General features: G+C 53.8%; 1 protein-coding gene across 2 annotated transcripts in view; it reads left to right on the top strand.

The window, feature by feature from the left end:
- Positions 1–6825: 6825 nt before the first annotated feature.
- The window catches only part of LOC123374974 (semaphorin-3F-like), a 110802-nt gene continuing 102153 nt past the window's right edge, over positions 6826–15474 (top strand). For both annotated transcript variants that reach the window (XM_045025435.1, XM_045025434.1), the window contains exon 1: positions 6826–7214. The gene's annotated coding sequence lies outside the window, so the exon portion shown is untranslated. The remainder of the gene's footprint in view (positions 7215–15474) is intronic.

Here is a 15474-nt window from a genome sequence, read left to right as displayed (position 1 = left end):
CCTAATCTCCACAGCACTGCTTCAAGGTGGTTCTGCCTGGCCTCCCAATGGTGATGTGGCGACACCAGCTGTCCCAGTCTCCGCAGACCCACTTCTAGCCCTGTGGCTCCTCACAGCAACACAGCTATTTCATGTCTATGGCATGGGCGCTGACTTTTAGTTTTCCCAAGGGGGTGCTCCAGCCCTGCTCCTCCCCAAGGCTCCATTCCCATTCCTCCTCTTCCCCCAATGCTCTGCCTTCATTCTGACCCCTCCCCCGAGGCCCTGCCCTCACTCTGCCTCTTCCCACTCCGCCCCCTCCCCGATACCCCCACCCTCTGCTTGCTGCTCTCCGCCCTCCCCCAAGCCGACAAACAGCTGTGACTGGTGGGTGCTGGAGCACCCATGGAGTCGGCGCCTATGGTCCATGCAGCCACAGGGCAGCATTCTAAGGCAATACCGTCCCAGAGGGGACATAAAAGTTACCAGTCCTCCCAGAATCACACCAGAAGCTGATTCAATATGAAGACCTAGAACACTGGGCGAAGGCTGACTTTTAGGGATGGCAAGATATATCATTTCCCTCCGCTGCTGTTATCACGTAATCTTCTCCGAGCCATGCACATTCTGATCCTTCACTTTCGTTTAATCAGCCAGACTGCAGACACACATAGCTCGGCTTCTCTGGTTATAATCCTCACCTCTGTGCCGCACTGCCTATGAAACATGGGCCACAATTTCTACAAGGGCTAATTGATATTCTCTCCAGCTCTTCCTTTTCTTTAGGAAAGTCACCTGCTGGGGACGTCCTGATGTGAGGGGGAAAGGTAAACAGGAGAGACGACTGGCTTTCTTTAGCTCATTGATCATTTCATATTCCTCGCTCATATCTCCTCCTAGGCCTGGCCTCTTTCATCTCTCCTTCTGCAGAATGTTTTCATATCACCAATCGTCTCTCTCGCCCTATTACATATTTCTGCAGTCTCTTATTTCGGGACGAAGTGAACATACTAACGAAGGGGAAGACGTAGTGCTGATTTTGTGCATCGAGGTTATGGTATTTTCCAGATTGTCCTCTCTGTACAGCTCAATTTGATCTGGTCCATGACTGAAGAGGACCGCTCTATGGAAAAAACAGCTGGTGTAGAAGCAGCCTGGTGATTCAGTAGGTGGCACTCTTCTCCGTGAAGACGTACCCTCTGCACTCTGCGAGAGGGCACGGGCTATTTTACAGACAAAATGTAAGCCTAATACTCTGCCCCCATCATGGTCATTAGATTCAGTGGCCACATAATTAGTCCCAGTGTCCCACTCCAATTCCAATGCAGGTAATTCCATTCTTCTGCAACCTAACGTTCCTCTTGGAGTTTCAACTGGAGATGTTATTCTTCACCTAATGATGCAGCAATTGGCAGAGTGGTGGGGATGTTCTACCTCAGAGGTGGCTGTGTTTTAGCTGGTGGATGGCTCAAGTGCTCTTAGATCCTCCAGGATGAAGGATTCTGTCTTGTGGAGCTGGCTGGAAAATGGGAAGTATTTGCTGGAGGAAATTCAAATAAGTGAAAAAAGTGTTGTGTTTCCACTTTCTTTTGTAGAGACTTTCCAGGTGTGTGGGGTTTTTTTTTGTTATATATTTATATATCTATATCTATCTATCTATAGATATAGATATCCAATAAAATAAAGGGTTGAAGCGAACCTGGAAGATTTAGAAAGAAAAAAATTGTCTGTAAAACCCCCTCATTTTGGCAAAAGAGACCCCCTTTTCACTGAAAAAATTCAGCCCACTGTAATAAAGTGATCCTGCAAAATTCCATGGCTACCCATATGCTCCATGAACGTAACAGGGTGAGTACAGAACTGCTGGACTTTTCCCTTTCATTGGCCTCTCCTCATTCCACTGACCTGGGCCAGTTACTCCCTCTGCATATGAACGATTGAGGTTGCAACTAGGATCCCTGGTCCCAAACCAGGATCCAATAGTGCCAGGTGCTGTACAAAGAGAACAAAAAGCCAGCAACCTATGTTCTGGCTTTCCTTCATTGACATTGGTTTGGTGCTTTGACTCGCATCACATACTCACCTCTGCTTCCCATTTGTCCTATGAGCCTAAATTCCCCTTCCACAGGGACTAAGTGACTGCTGATGGTCTGTGACCCCGAGATGAGGTCCCCCAACCACAAGCTCTGCTGTGGCCTGAAGTTCCATGGGACCATGTTGGTATCAACCCATTCATAGGGCACTCATTTGCAATAGCCCCTTTGGTGCAGAGAGGCCATCTCTGGTGCACTGAGCACCTGCAGCTCCAGCTGACGACCCAGGGAGCCACAGATCAGAGCAGCATTGTTTAAAAATGTGTTTCCCAGGAGAGGGGGCGTTAGCTTCCTTCCTTCTTGTTTCATTTCCCGTTGTGCTGGAACCAAACCTCCCTATTGCCCAGACGCTGCTCATAGTGGGTTCAGACTGAGCAGTGCATCCAGCCAGCTGGAGCCTATTCCCTGGATACAACCAGCACTTCACACACACTGCCCCCCTGCTGGCATCCAGGGGAAGAGAGGATCTGTGACTGTGGTGAGCCAGATTATGAAATGAGTCTGGGTGATGTTAAATTGTAATGACTAGCAGCATCTCCCAGCCCCTTGAGGTGCTACCCCAGCAGAGATTCCTTTCCTTAGACTCACACCCACTTACCAATACATATGGACTGGGAGGGAGTAGTATAACACAGCCCAGGGTTTGGAGACAACCACTATGCACCTAACCCCCATGCCAACAACGCTCTGAACCTACTGGCTTGTTCTCCAGAACCTCAGCTTTCCTGTAGAATAACAAGTCTTGGTTTTAGTTGTTCTGGATGCAAAGAAAACATTAAAAATGAGACCTGGGAGTACTTGTTGCAGCGAGGGTCTGCAGAGCCCGGAACAGCTGCTTGGAGAGGTGTGAACTGCCCAGTTAGCGAGTACTGACCACCAGGGCTGATCATTTCAGTGCCCCATGGCTCACAGCAGAGAGGAGAGGGCAGGTCCCAGATCTGTGCCCTCCGAGAGACATCGCATTTGCATGCAGGTGGTGTACGGAAGATACCGTTTTCCTCCCGGAGCCCAGATTTTAAATATCTGCACGATCTACTGTGCACGGCGTCTTATTGGGGCATCCCACAAGGGCAGAGCTCACTGTGCAGCTGGAGCTCGGAAGAGTCCCACGGCCTTTCAACCCTGGGTAGGTCTAATCATGTCTGAGCTTCAGCACCTCTGTGGTAATTAACCAGCTCTACAGCTCACCTTCATATTGCAGGTGCCTGGTAGCAACTCACCAGTGAGGGATGCATCTGAGACTGGGCTCCAAATCCCTATTTTTCCTCTAGACGTAGGCAGCCGCTGGGTGGGAAATGTCATCCAGAGTTAGTTTTCATGCCTTTGAATATCCTCCATCATTTTTGCTTGGGTTTTCTTCATACATTTTTAATAGGAGGGGTTTGAATTTGGGCTCGGGGTGAAATTTTTCCTTAGCAGCCCTACTTTTTATTGCTGACCAATCTCTCTTTTAAAACTTCACCTGTCTGCACAAAACGTAGCGGGAAGGCCAAGCCCAGCGAGATCTGATGCAAGACAGAGCGGTTTGTTAAAAGAAAATTTTAGCTGTTGAGTCATTTTCAGCCACTGTTCATGTTCTAACTGGAAGTCCATGTTCTGTGCACACAAACCTGGCTGATAGAAAACCAGGCACATAGAAAAATCTTCTCCACGAGGTGGTACAATTACCGGTCAGGTTTTGTTAGGCAACATCCATGAGTCATGTGCAGTTGCCGATACACAAGGACTCGTGCATGGCTGCTGGCAGACAAAGTGTTCTCTTTCAGCCACTGCACGTCTAACCCCACAAGTCCACCCTCAGAGTCATGAAACATTGAGAAAAAGCCTGTAGAATTAATAGAGAACAATCTCTGTTGTAAAGTAGTCAGGATTAACACACACACAGAGCACAAATCCACAAAAGTAAGGCAATGAAAAGTGAATCCACTTAACAGTACATCTGCCTCCACTCACAAACACCCATTGCCACAGCTACTGGCTGCACCACTCATCACAACCTTAATTCTGCCCTGCCTCATCACAACCTTAACTCTGCCCTGCTAGAGACACCAGCCTTCCATTGCCTCCTTGACTACCCTTCTGCACCCACTCCTTTACTCAGCCTTCTCCCACTACAGCAGCAATCCAGGGGGATAACTTGCCAGCTCAGGAAGGGTCAATGTCACATCAGAGTCTGTGTCAGGGCCTTGCCTCACACGACACAATTTATGGGTTAAACCAAATGCTTAGGCAAACTGCCAAAATAAAGCAGCTCCTCTTCCCCACCTGGCTACAGTTTCTGGAGGCTTTTCTCTCCACTCTCTCAGCCCTTTGCCCTGACCCCCCAGGGACACCTGCAGGAATTTTTCTACTCCTTGCACTTCCCAACTCCCCAGGCCATATGCCAGTTGTCAGCTAAGAGCTGGATCCTTTCCCCTGATACAGGGTCCTACCTGCTGTCTGCAGGCCATCTGAGAGGCTGATACGTGAACTGGGTTCTTTCCCGGGATCCAGGCACTCCCTGCAGCTCTCCAGCTCAGCTGAGTTCATGATGGTTCTTCTGAGGACCTGGGGAATCATCCAGCTCTCATCTGCTCCCTGGCTTCACCGGGAGGCAGCCTGCTAGTCACAGGTGGGGGCCAAGCTGGACTCCCATAAAGGGCCAGCCCAGTCTGTGGCCACAACCAATGATTGCACCAAACACCAACCACAGCTAGTGAATTGGGCCCAGGGCCAGAGGGTGGAGTTAAGGATGAGGTGCATCTGGTCTGTAGCACAGCCGTGTGCCTGAGGATGGAGGAGATGAGGGTACGTACTGTGTGGTCACTTGCCCATTCATTTTCTTGCTTTATAAGCTTCATTATCCCAAGGCCAGAACAGGCTGTTGACCCCCTGGCCTGATCTCCTGCATGACACAGGCCAGGGAATTCCACCCTCTTACTCTGTGCGGAGCTCAGTGACTTGCCTTTGTCCAAAGCATCTTGCAAAAAGGCAGCAGCTCTAGCTTTATATATCACTTGGATGGTGTAAGGAAGGGCTCTTCGCTTGGTTACCATGGGGGGATTGAACCACAGACCTCTAGGGGTGAATCACTAAAGCTAAAGGGGCACATCCCCTAGCCGACAGCTATACTATCCTCTGTGGGTCCAGCACACTAACACACGCTGAGCCCTGGGCCATGCGTTGATTTGCGTCGGAAATGTACCTTCGCTTATTTGCTTTAGTTCTTTCCTGGGGAAATAAGGGCCCAGAGTTGCCCTACCCCCCAGGACAGCCATTGCCAGTGATTTGGACATTTCCTTCACGACAGTGGTACCTCGCTCCCTGGATCGTCTCATGAATGAGCCACATGTTTGCAGCACAGATGCACAGGCCGGGAGGGAGCAGGGAAAAGATACACCATCCTTGCTTAGCCCCAGACCTGAGCCTGGCTTTGGGATCATATGGGATAACTCCGAGAGGAATGACTGTGACAACCCAAGCCCCCAGCTCTCCTCATTAATCACAGGAATCTCCTGTGTCTTGTCCTGACTGCAGGTTGCTCAGTCTTACTGTGCAGAAAACAATCCTGGGTGTTTGCAGAACACCTTTCGCCCCAAATAATCCCCTTAGATGCTCTGGTGGCCACACAAATCACCCCACCCACCACTGACATGCAGCCACCTCTGGGGAGGAAGAGATCAACAGCCATAGTTTGACACTTCATCTGAAAGACATGGTTTCCAGTAGCACAGAGTCTGCCAAGAAATGTGGATCAGCATCGGGCTTGCTCAGAGGAAAGAGCACCACCTGCTGAATTTTGAGGCAGGGCAGGGCTCCGGAAATTTGCTGGAGATCTCTAGCACCTATTCCACTGATGCCTTGAAGCCTTGCCACTCCAAACAACTTCCCCAGCTCCGCACTCGGGGTTCACCCTGCATCTCCTGGGAAGCTTGCCTTCTGGCTGGTGTGGGCAATGGCTCCGAATCTCCTCCCCCAAAGGGTTAACCCATCTTGTCTTGGGGAGCTGATGCAAGGAAGGAGGGGGGTGGGGGGCTGAGATAATGACAGGAACTCGCTTGGTGCTGCTGTCAGTTATGCCTGAGTTTTTCTTTGTTGTAGGATATTTGGCTGGCTGGATTCTGCAATATCACAAAGGCCCCTTCCTCCCCTCCCTCTCTCCCTCTGTCACTCACACTCCTCTTCCTCCTCTCTCTCTCCCCCACCCACCCCAGGGAGCCAGGAGGCTCCAGTGCAATAGGCTGCAGAACTAAGCCAGACAAAGGACTAGCTTTATTTATTTAGATTTGCTAGGTGACATTCCCCCCCACCCTTTCTGGGCACTCCCCCTAGAAAACAGGCATCAAAGAATCGGGGGGGAAGTGAGGAAAGATACCAAAGGTTTGGAAAGGGCTGTTCTAAGGTCTGCACCAGCCAAGCCAGGCCCTAAGACTGGAGCAGGGGAGCGGGACCGGGCTGGGGGGTGGAGGAGTGAGGCTGGAGGTGAGCTGGGCAGGCTGGGGGGTGCATGTAAACTGATCCGGGGGTGGGGAGGAGACCAAACCAATCCCCTTCCAAGCATTCCTCTGCAATGCTCCCTCTGCCAAGCCCTCCTGAGGCTCTGGCACCAGCGGCTTCAGCGGGGAGGGGCGGTACAGGTGGAAAGGGGTGGGGGAGGGAGAGAAGCCAATCAATCCAGCCCCCCATCCCGGGCGGGGGAGGGCGGGGCTATGCAAATCGAAGGCAGCAGAAGCCAATGGACTGCGGCGGGGCCGCGGACTCAGTGCGAGTTGTGGAGCCAGGCGGGCCGGGGAGCGCACGGGGTTGGAGTCTGCCATCGCTGCGCGCAGTTCTGCTCGCCTCGCCAGCAGCCAGCGCTCCGCGCACGGAGCTGCCAGGGGAAGGCAGCGCAGCTCGGCTCGGCTCGGGGAGCCTATTGCCCTGGGGGCAGAGCCGGCGCGCCCCTGATCGCCGGCACCCTGCAGCGGGGGGCCCACGGGAATGGCGCGGGGACTGTGCCACAGGGCACCCTGCTGAGATGCGCTTGGGCTGGCGCTAGGGTCCCGCTCCCCTCCGAGCTGGGGCTGCCCCTGGATCGGCGCCGGCTCCACGCCCGCAGCTCGCCGCGGCTGGGAGCCCCGCGCGTCCTCGCTGCCCCGTCGGGCCCCGGAGCCGTCCGAAGAGGTACGTATCCGCCGCGAAGCAGGGTGCGAGCTCCACAACTCCGCCAAGGCTTTGCGGAACATCGTCCCCTGTTGCGAGGCGAGGGCCCGGGGAGGCCCATGGGGCTGCACCTCCGGAGGTTCGCCAGGGATCGCGCCCCGGCAGGGACCTCCCGTCCCGAGATGGGGCTGAGGGGCGGGAAGGCAGAGATCCAGGCGAGCGCTGCTCCCAACAAACTTCGGGCTGGTTTGAACTCCCCCGAGCAGCGCAAGTCTTCGGGTCGGATCGTATTGTCCCGCGCCCGGGGGCAGAGGAGGGGAAAGGGGTCCTGAGTTCCTAGGGGCTAGCAGGGCTCGGGGAAGCTCCAGCAGTCGAAAAAGCCGTGGGGGCAGATAGACCTGCCGAGTGCACCGGCGCCCCGGGGCAGCTCAGCGGCTCTGGCCCTCCGGGCGTGCAGCTGGCGAGCGGGAGCTGCCCTTGGCCGGGGAGGGAGTCGGGTGGGACGACAGTTCCGCGTGGGAAAAGGAAACGGATGGCGTGCCAGGGCTGGCCTGTTTCCCCGCAGCGCCCTGACGGGGCAGGGCTCTGGGAAGCCACCCGCAGCCCCTGCAGCTCAGGAAAGTCCGTCTCCCTTTCCGAAGTCTCCCGCTGGTGCCAGGAAGGGGCTACCTCCAAACCCCAGTCTGGCTTGCACCTTTGGGGGGTTTGTTCCCCTGTCCTCTTCTCAGGCCCAGGCCGGTTTGCCCAGCCCCTTTGACCTGCCCCAGGGTTCTGCTCTCAGCTGCTTCAGGGCCTTTGCTTTGGGTCTGGGGTGATCCAACGCAGAGGTGGGCAAAACCCCTGGGTCTGAGCGATCTCGCTGCTCTTTCAGCTTTATTGGCTCTTGAGTTCCCTGAATTTGTCATCCATTCTCCCTTCTCTCCTTCCCCTGCTCCCTCCTCTTCCCCTTGTTTGAATTCTTCTCCCAAGTTCTGGGCCTAGGGACAGCGGTATGTTCCCCTCTCTGCCCTGCCTCTGGTGGGACAGTAGGGAAGGGTTAGCCAGTCCCCCACCTCCATCATCTTCCTACAGTCTAGGTTGTCAGACGGGGAGGAGAGGAGCTCTTCAAGGTTCTGCTGCCAGCCTCACTCCCACATTGGCCTGTTTGTTTTCGCTTTGGCTTTCATTTGCCCAATGAAAACACAACTGCTGTATAATTAGTGGGAGACATTCCCGTGCCCGGGGAGCTGCGGCCACCCTGGTTAATTGCATCAATTTGTTAGACAGGACAAAACCCCCAACCCCTTGTTCTCCTTTGCTGTGGCTCAGATCTCTCAGGCCCCAGTGCAGCCGGAGATTTCCCTGCTCCTGCCAACAGCTGGCATGGGTTGTTGGGCTGGGGCCCTTGGGCCAGAGCATCGGGTGGCTGTGTGGACACTGTGGAGCCAGGCCCTGGGATGCGGGACAACTCTTGTTTGGGTTATTAACAGCTGTTGGCATTTATTTCAGCATCCCCCAATTCCTGCCCCTTCCTTTCTTTGTGCAGCAGCCTCAGTTAAAACTGTTTTGCCTTCTTCCATGCAGGGCCCTCTCTCCTCATCCATCTCTGGATGGCCTGTGGCCTGGTTGTCCCTGAGTTGTGGGGCTCGTAGAGAATGGATGTGGGGTAGGGAGGCTCCCAAATCCATGGGAGAGGTGGATCTGCCCGGGAAGGAGCATGGAGTGAGGGAAGAGCCAGAGGGCTGAAAGATGGAAAGAAGGGACCCAGAGGGGAAAGAGGGACCTGCTAATGGGGCAGGCCCTTAGCAATTTGATCCCACAGGAGCCAGCGTGCCCAGACCCAGAGTGCCGGGAGACTGTTAATGAGCTGAGGGGTGGGGAGGGCAGCTCGGCTGTGTCCTGCTGGAGGGCCGAGGGGTTGGCTGCGGTGACAGCTCATGTCTGGGTGGGCAGAACAGGGGATGGTGTATTGGGGGAAAAAGCAGTGCTGCACCCTGGGGTGTGCTGGGTGCCCCAAGATGGCTGGTTTGGGAACGTGGCAGGGGTAACCCTGGAGATGGGCAGAATGCTTCTGGGGTCCAGGCTTGGGGACCTGCCTGGCTCATTGCCGTGTCTGCTCATCGTTGGGTCCTGGCTCATCCTGGCAGTTTTCAACACCAGCTTCCCTGCCCCCTTCACTCTGCCTTCTCCCTCTGCAATGGGGGGGGTGTGTCTCTGTCCTCCCCACCAGGCTGGGAGGGAGGCCGATCTTCCCTTGGGGGAATAGTCAGGAGTCACATGGCAGCCCCAGCTTCTGCCAGTGCCACCCTGCAGGGCACGGAGTGCTGTGAACTCCCTGGGAGCGTGGCTGTGGTGGAGAGTGGCAGAGGGTGGGTCAGCGGGGCACAGATCAGAGTGCTAGTGGGGAGCCGCCAACACTCCCCTCATCGTTCAGGCTCAGGGTGCTTCCTCTTCAGAAATACAGCCCCGCCCCCCCCCCCCGCTGCCAGCCCATGCTGTTAGGATGCTGGGGGGCATCAGCAGAGGGGGCTGCATGCAGCTTGCCTGCCCAGTTCCTCTCTACCTGGAGCAAAGAGTCCCGGGACAGCAGATGTCTCAGGTATAAGGGCACAGCATCAAACCTAGGACAGGTGCCTTAGTCTGAGGCTACCCAGGTGACCCCACTGACCCACCTAACCTATGATGCCCACCTGGTCTGGTCTCCTAAATGCCCCCAGGCTGTCAGCCCTTGGAAATGATCTAACACAGTTGCAGCCCTTCTTTTACCTGACTGGTCCAAGCGCCATGCACATGGGGCTAGAATGGTGCTCTCCTGAGGGGGGGGGTACTAAGAGGAAGTCCTGTTTTCCCCCAACCTTCTCCCAGCCCTGATGCACTGTCAGACTCCAAGGCTGCCCACTCCCAGCACAGGTCAGGCAGCTGAAAAGAGAAGAATATCCCATATCCCCACCCTAAGGACCAGAGAGACCCCTCCTGGGAGAGGACGGGGCGTGAGGAGGGCAACGGAGGGTTAAATGTAGCTGCGGAGGAGTTACGTAGGGGGAAGTTATCTGTCCAGTCTGAGGGGCTGCAGCGTTTTGCTGATGTCATCGTGTGCGTGCCTTAGTCACGGAGTTCTTAAGAAGTCCCTTTTGACTCCTGAGCCTGCGGCTTTCTTTTTCTCCCAGAACACTTCCTGCTCTCTGAGCCCCTTTCTTGGACACACGCACACCGAGAGCCAGGCACGGCACAGGCCAGCCACTCCCACCCCCTCCGAATGGGCATTTCAGCAGCAGAGCTGAGGAGATCTTTCCCTTTCTGCCCAATTGCCTCGGCTCCCAAACGTTTCGGCTAATCTTTATTTGATTTATTTTGGGGACAGGGAAAATAGCTGTGCTGTTTATAATGAAATAAAAATAACCTAGAATGCCCAGCCTCAGAGTTTGGCCTTGCCTGCCCGCACCAGGAGTAGAGGGTGGCTGGTTCTTGTTGAAAAAAATCTGTCCAGAGCAGTTGAGTTTCCACATCTGAGTGTGAGCGACATTGGAGAGAAGAATCGCAGCGCTAAGATGCACTTGGAGATCGGTCTATTCCCTCTGCTCTCTCCGCATTTGTTTTCCTCCCAGCTTTAGACCCGGTTTTCCTTTCTCATTCCTTTTACCGATCCCTCTTTCTTTCCTCCTCCTCCTCCCTTCTTTCCTTTCTCGTCTTTCTCCTCCTTTTCTCCTCTTCCCCCTTTTCCTTTGTTTGCCATCTCACTCCCCCTCTGACGCGCACACAGCTCCATCCAAATGCAATAGCAGGATCTGCCAGAACTATTTCCCAAAGCCGGCAGGGGGGTTTATTTAACTGCAGCCGACTGTAGCTTTTATATCTCAGGGTAATTTGGTTTTTAGACGTCCCGGCTCCAAAACACATGGCATTGTGCTAAGTGCAGAATCTCAGCCGGGAGACGCTGACATGGAAATCAGCGAGAGTTCAATAGACTCCAGAGAGAGAGAGAGCTGTGTGTGCCTGAGAGGGGAAATAGATCGATAAGACAAATATTTACGGACTCCAAAGGCAATAGCAATACAGTAGTGACTGGGGGAAGCTGTGATTCCTGTGATGGTGGGGCATTGCCCACAGTTGAAAGAAGCTCTGTATTCCCAGGGGCTCAGCCTAACATCCTTCCAGCCATTCGTCTGACTAATTTGAGGGATTTTCCTATCAAATCCCCAAAGTTAGTTTCCACCATTAGCAGCAAAGAATCCTGTGGCACCTTATAGACTGACGTTTTGCAGCATGAGCTTTCGTGGGTGAATACCCACTTCTTCGGATGCAAGTAGCGGAAATGTCCAGGGGCAGGTTTATATATGCAAGCAAGAAGCAAGCTAGAGATAACGAGGTTAGTTCAATCAGGGAGGATGAGGCCCTGTTCTAGCAGTTGAGTGAAAACCAAGAGAGGAGAAACTGGTTCTGTAGTTGGCAAGCCATTCACAGTCTTTGTTTAATCCTGAGCTGATGGTGTCAAATTTGCAGATGAACTGGAGCTCAGCAGTTTCTCTTTGAAGTCTGGTCCTGAAGTTTTTTTGCTGCAGGATGGCCGCCACCTTAAGATCTGCTATTGTGTGGCCAGGGAGGTTGAAGTGTTCTCCTACAGGTTTTTGTATATTGCCATTCCTAATATCTGATTTGTGTCCATTTATCCTTTTCCTTAGAGACTGTCCAGTTTGGCCGATGTACATAGCAGAGGGGCATTGCTGGCATATGATGGCATATATAACATTGGTGGACGTGCAGGTGAATGAACCGGTGATGGTGTGGCTGATCTGGTTAGGTCCTGTGATGGTGTCGCTGGTGTAGATATGTGGGCAGAGTTGGCATCGAGGTTTGTTGCATGGATTGGTTCCTGAGTTAGAGTTACTATGGTGCGGTGTGCAGTTACTGGTGAGAATATGCTTCAGGTTGGCAGGTTGTCTGTGGGCGAGGACTGGCCTGCCACCCAAGGCCTGTGAAAGTGTGGGATCATTGTCCAGGATGGGTTGTAGATCCCTGATGATGCGCTGTTGGGGTTTTAGCTGGGGACTGTATGTGATGGCCAGTGGAGTCCTGTTGGTTTCTTTCTTGGGTTTGTCTTGCAGTAGGAGGCTTCTGGGTACATGTCTGGCTCTGTTGATCTGTTTCCTTATTTCCTCGTGCGGGTACTGTAGTTTTGAGAATGCTTGGTGGAGATTTTGTAGGTGTTGGTCTCTGTCTGTGGGGTTAGAGCAGATGCGGTTGTACCTCAGTGCTTGGCTGTAGACAATGGATCTTGTGGTGTGCCCGGGATGGAAGCTGGAGGCATGAAGATAGGCATAGCGGCGACAAGCTCCACCAAGCATTCTCAAAACTACAGTACCCGCACGAGGTGAAGGGTGAACTGGCACCCTAGTCCCCAGCTAAAACCCCTCCAGCGCATCATCAGGGATCTACAACCCATCCTGGACAATGATCCCACACCATCACCGGTTCATTCACCTGCACGTCCACCAATGTTATATATGCCATCATATGCCAGCAATGCCCCTCTGCTATGTACATCGGCCAAACTGGACAGTCTCTAAGGAAAAGGATAAATGGACACAAATCAGATATTAGGAATGGCAATATACAAAAACCTGTAGGAGAACACTTCAACCTCCCTGGCCACACAATAGCAGATCTTAAGGTGGTGGCCATCCTGCAGCAAAAAAACTTCAGGACCAGACTTCAAAGAGAAACTGCTGAGCTCCAGTTCATCTGCAAATTTGACACCATCAGCTCAGGATTAAACAAAGACTGTGAATGGCTTGCCAACTACAGAACCAGTTTCTCCTCTCTTGGTTTTCACTCAACTGCTAGAACAGGGCCTCATCCTCCCTGATTGAACTAACCTCGATATCTCTAGCTTGCTTCTTGCTTGCATATATAAACCTGCCCCTGGACATTTCCACTACTTGCATCCGAAGAAGTGGGTATTCACCCACGAAAGCTCATGCTGCAAAACGTCAGTTAGTCTATAAGGTGCCACAGGATTCTTTGCTGCTTCTACAGAACCAGACTAACACGGCTACCCCTCTGATACTTTCCACCATTAGACAGTCTCCTCCAGTCAGCTCCCTGCAGTTTGCTCCTTGGGCACAGGGGGCAGCACTGAAGGCCTGTCTGGCCACTGCTGCCCCAGGAGCACTATTAGGGCATGTTCCGTCCCTCGCAGCCAGCTCACCTGTCATCTCCCTGCCCTGCTGCCCCCAGCACCTGTCCTAGACATCAGGGCCTCAGACGAATAGTGCAATGTCCACATCCTGGGGCTTGAACTGGGCTCTCCAGAGTGCAACGTGGGACCTGCTGCAGAGCCAGAGCTCCTGGGCAGGGCTGTACCAGCCTCTGGACTGGCAGAGACGGGGACCTGTGGCTGCCCAGTGGGGGATGAGCACCAGCTCATGTGATCCTGTGGCCCAAGAGGGTTTCGTGCAGGCACATATAATGATTTTTGGTACTCCGCCTCCCCCACGCACACTTGCTGGCCTCATCCACCTGGCTCAGCTGGGCTGATTGACCAACAAATACTCCAGTGGAAACAAGGTCCTTGGGTAAATGTCTGAGACCCCCATCTCTCCACCTTTACCTCCATCAACGGTGCTTTGCCACCATCAATTTCCCCATGCGACATGTGGCCCATTTGTGGTGGGAGGGAGATGGCGGGATCTGTCCCTGAGCCAGGAAGAATTAAAAACCTGGTGCCTGAAGAGCACAGAGCTGTGAAACGAACCCGCTTCCCCTCCCCCATGGCAAAGCAGATATCCCCAGACACCGGCAGTGTCGCCACCTCCTGTGCATTTACAGCAAATGTACCAGAATTTGGGATCCGTAAAGCTGCAGTGCTTGGATTCATGTGAGCATTTGAGAGCCTCCCTCTTAGATTGGGAAGAAGGAAGTTTCAGGCCCTGCTGGTTGTGGAGAAAAGTTGGATAACGTGACCTGAGGATGACCGTAACAGCTCAGAAATCAGAAGGCAAAGGGGAAGAACTTCGGTTTCTTATTCTTAAATCTCATGATTTTTAGGCCAATCTTCTGATTGATTGGGGCCCGACACCTGATTGAGCACTGAGTCTTGGCCAGACTGCAGTGAGGAGCCTGCCAAGTGATCAGTTAGTTCCTCTTATCCCCAAGCTAGTTCTCTCCTGCCCACTGTGGATGCTCCAGCTGGAGGATTTGGGGGCAGACCAGCACGCTTGCTCTCAGGGCAGCTCCGATCCAACCCAACTCATTCGGTGCCAACGGGCTGTTCCTTTTTGTTGTTGTTTATCCCAAATGAGACCAGATCCACCCTGCTTGTCCAGGACACCTTGCCGAGCACCCCTCTCACCGACTGGCTCCATTCAGCAGGGATCCATTCACAAGACATTGGATGCAGCTGGTCCTTGAAGGGGCAGTGGGTCTCGGCCCAGCTGTGCCACTGTGCCTCCCCATGGGCGAGAGGGAGATAAAGATGGTCATGTGACCCAGTCAGGCCCCCTGGACTAGATGGGGGATTGAGCTGGCTACTGGGGGAGATGGATAGTAAGAGGGGAGAATGGGAGGAAGGCCTGGGGGCAGCTGCTGAGGAAGGGGCAGGAGGCAGCCCAAAGAAGCCTGGGGGGCTGAAGGGAGAGATGGAGGGGAGCCTGGCAAGACTTTGTGTTTGGTTTTAGACTCACACCCTGGAAAAGGTGGGCTTAGCTGAAGGCCTGAGTCACTGAGGGGAAACGGAGGCAGGGATATTTCAGGAACACCCCACCACCACCGCCATGAGGGGGTGCTCTGGAGGCAGCGACCCTATTAGAGAGCCCCCACACCTCCTTCCAGCTGCTTGCCAAAGCAGTGAGGCCTAGTGGGTAGGGAAGTAGCATAGGACTTGGGAGACCTGGGTTCAAATCCCTGCACTGCAACAGACTCTGTCTGTGACCATGAGTGAGTCACCTGGTCTCTCTGTGCCTTGGTTCCCCACCTGCCCAATGGGGATAACAGCTCAGCCCCCTAGGGGTGTGTGAGGAGAAATACACTACAGATTGTGAGCGGTCCAGTCACTACAGTGTTGGGGGGCCCAGCTAGATAGTGATCTTAAACCACTTTGCAAAGAGAGGGTCAGTCCCTTTATCCCCACTACGCAGAAGGGAAAACTGAGGCAAAGCATGACACACGCACACAAGGTGCATGGCAGAGCCAGGACTAGAGTTCTGACTGCCCAGCCTGTGCCCTGCTCACTGGACTGCGCCGCCTCCTTTCTAGCAGGTTGCCATGTTCAGAGGCCGTGCACGAGGATTGGGGTACGCCCCACGTT

This window comes from Mauremys mutica, chromosome 7, assembly GCF_020497125.1.
Source record: "Mauremys mutica isolate MM-2020 ecotype Southern chromosome 7, ASM2049712v1, whole genome shotgun sequence".
NCBI lineage: Eukaryota > Metazoa > Chordata > Testudines > Geoemydidae > Mauremys > Mauremys mutica.
The sequence above is the reverse complement of the archived record's forward strand: the minus strand, read 5'-3'. Positions and strand labels throughout refer to the sequence as shown.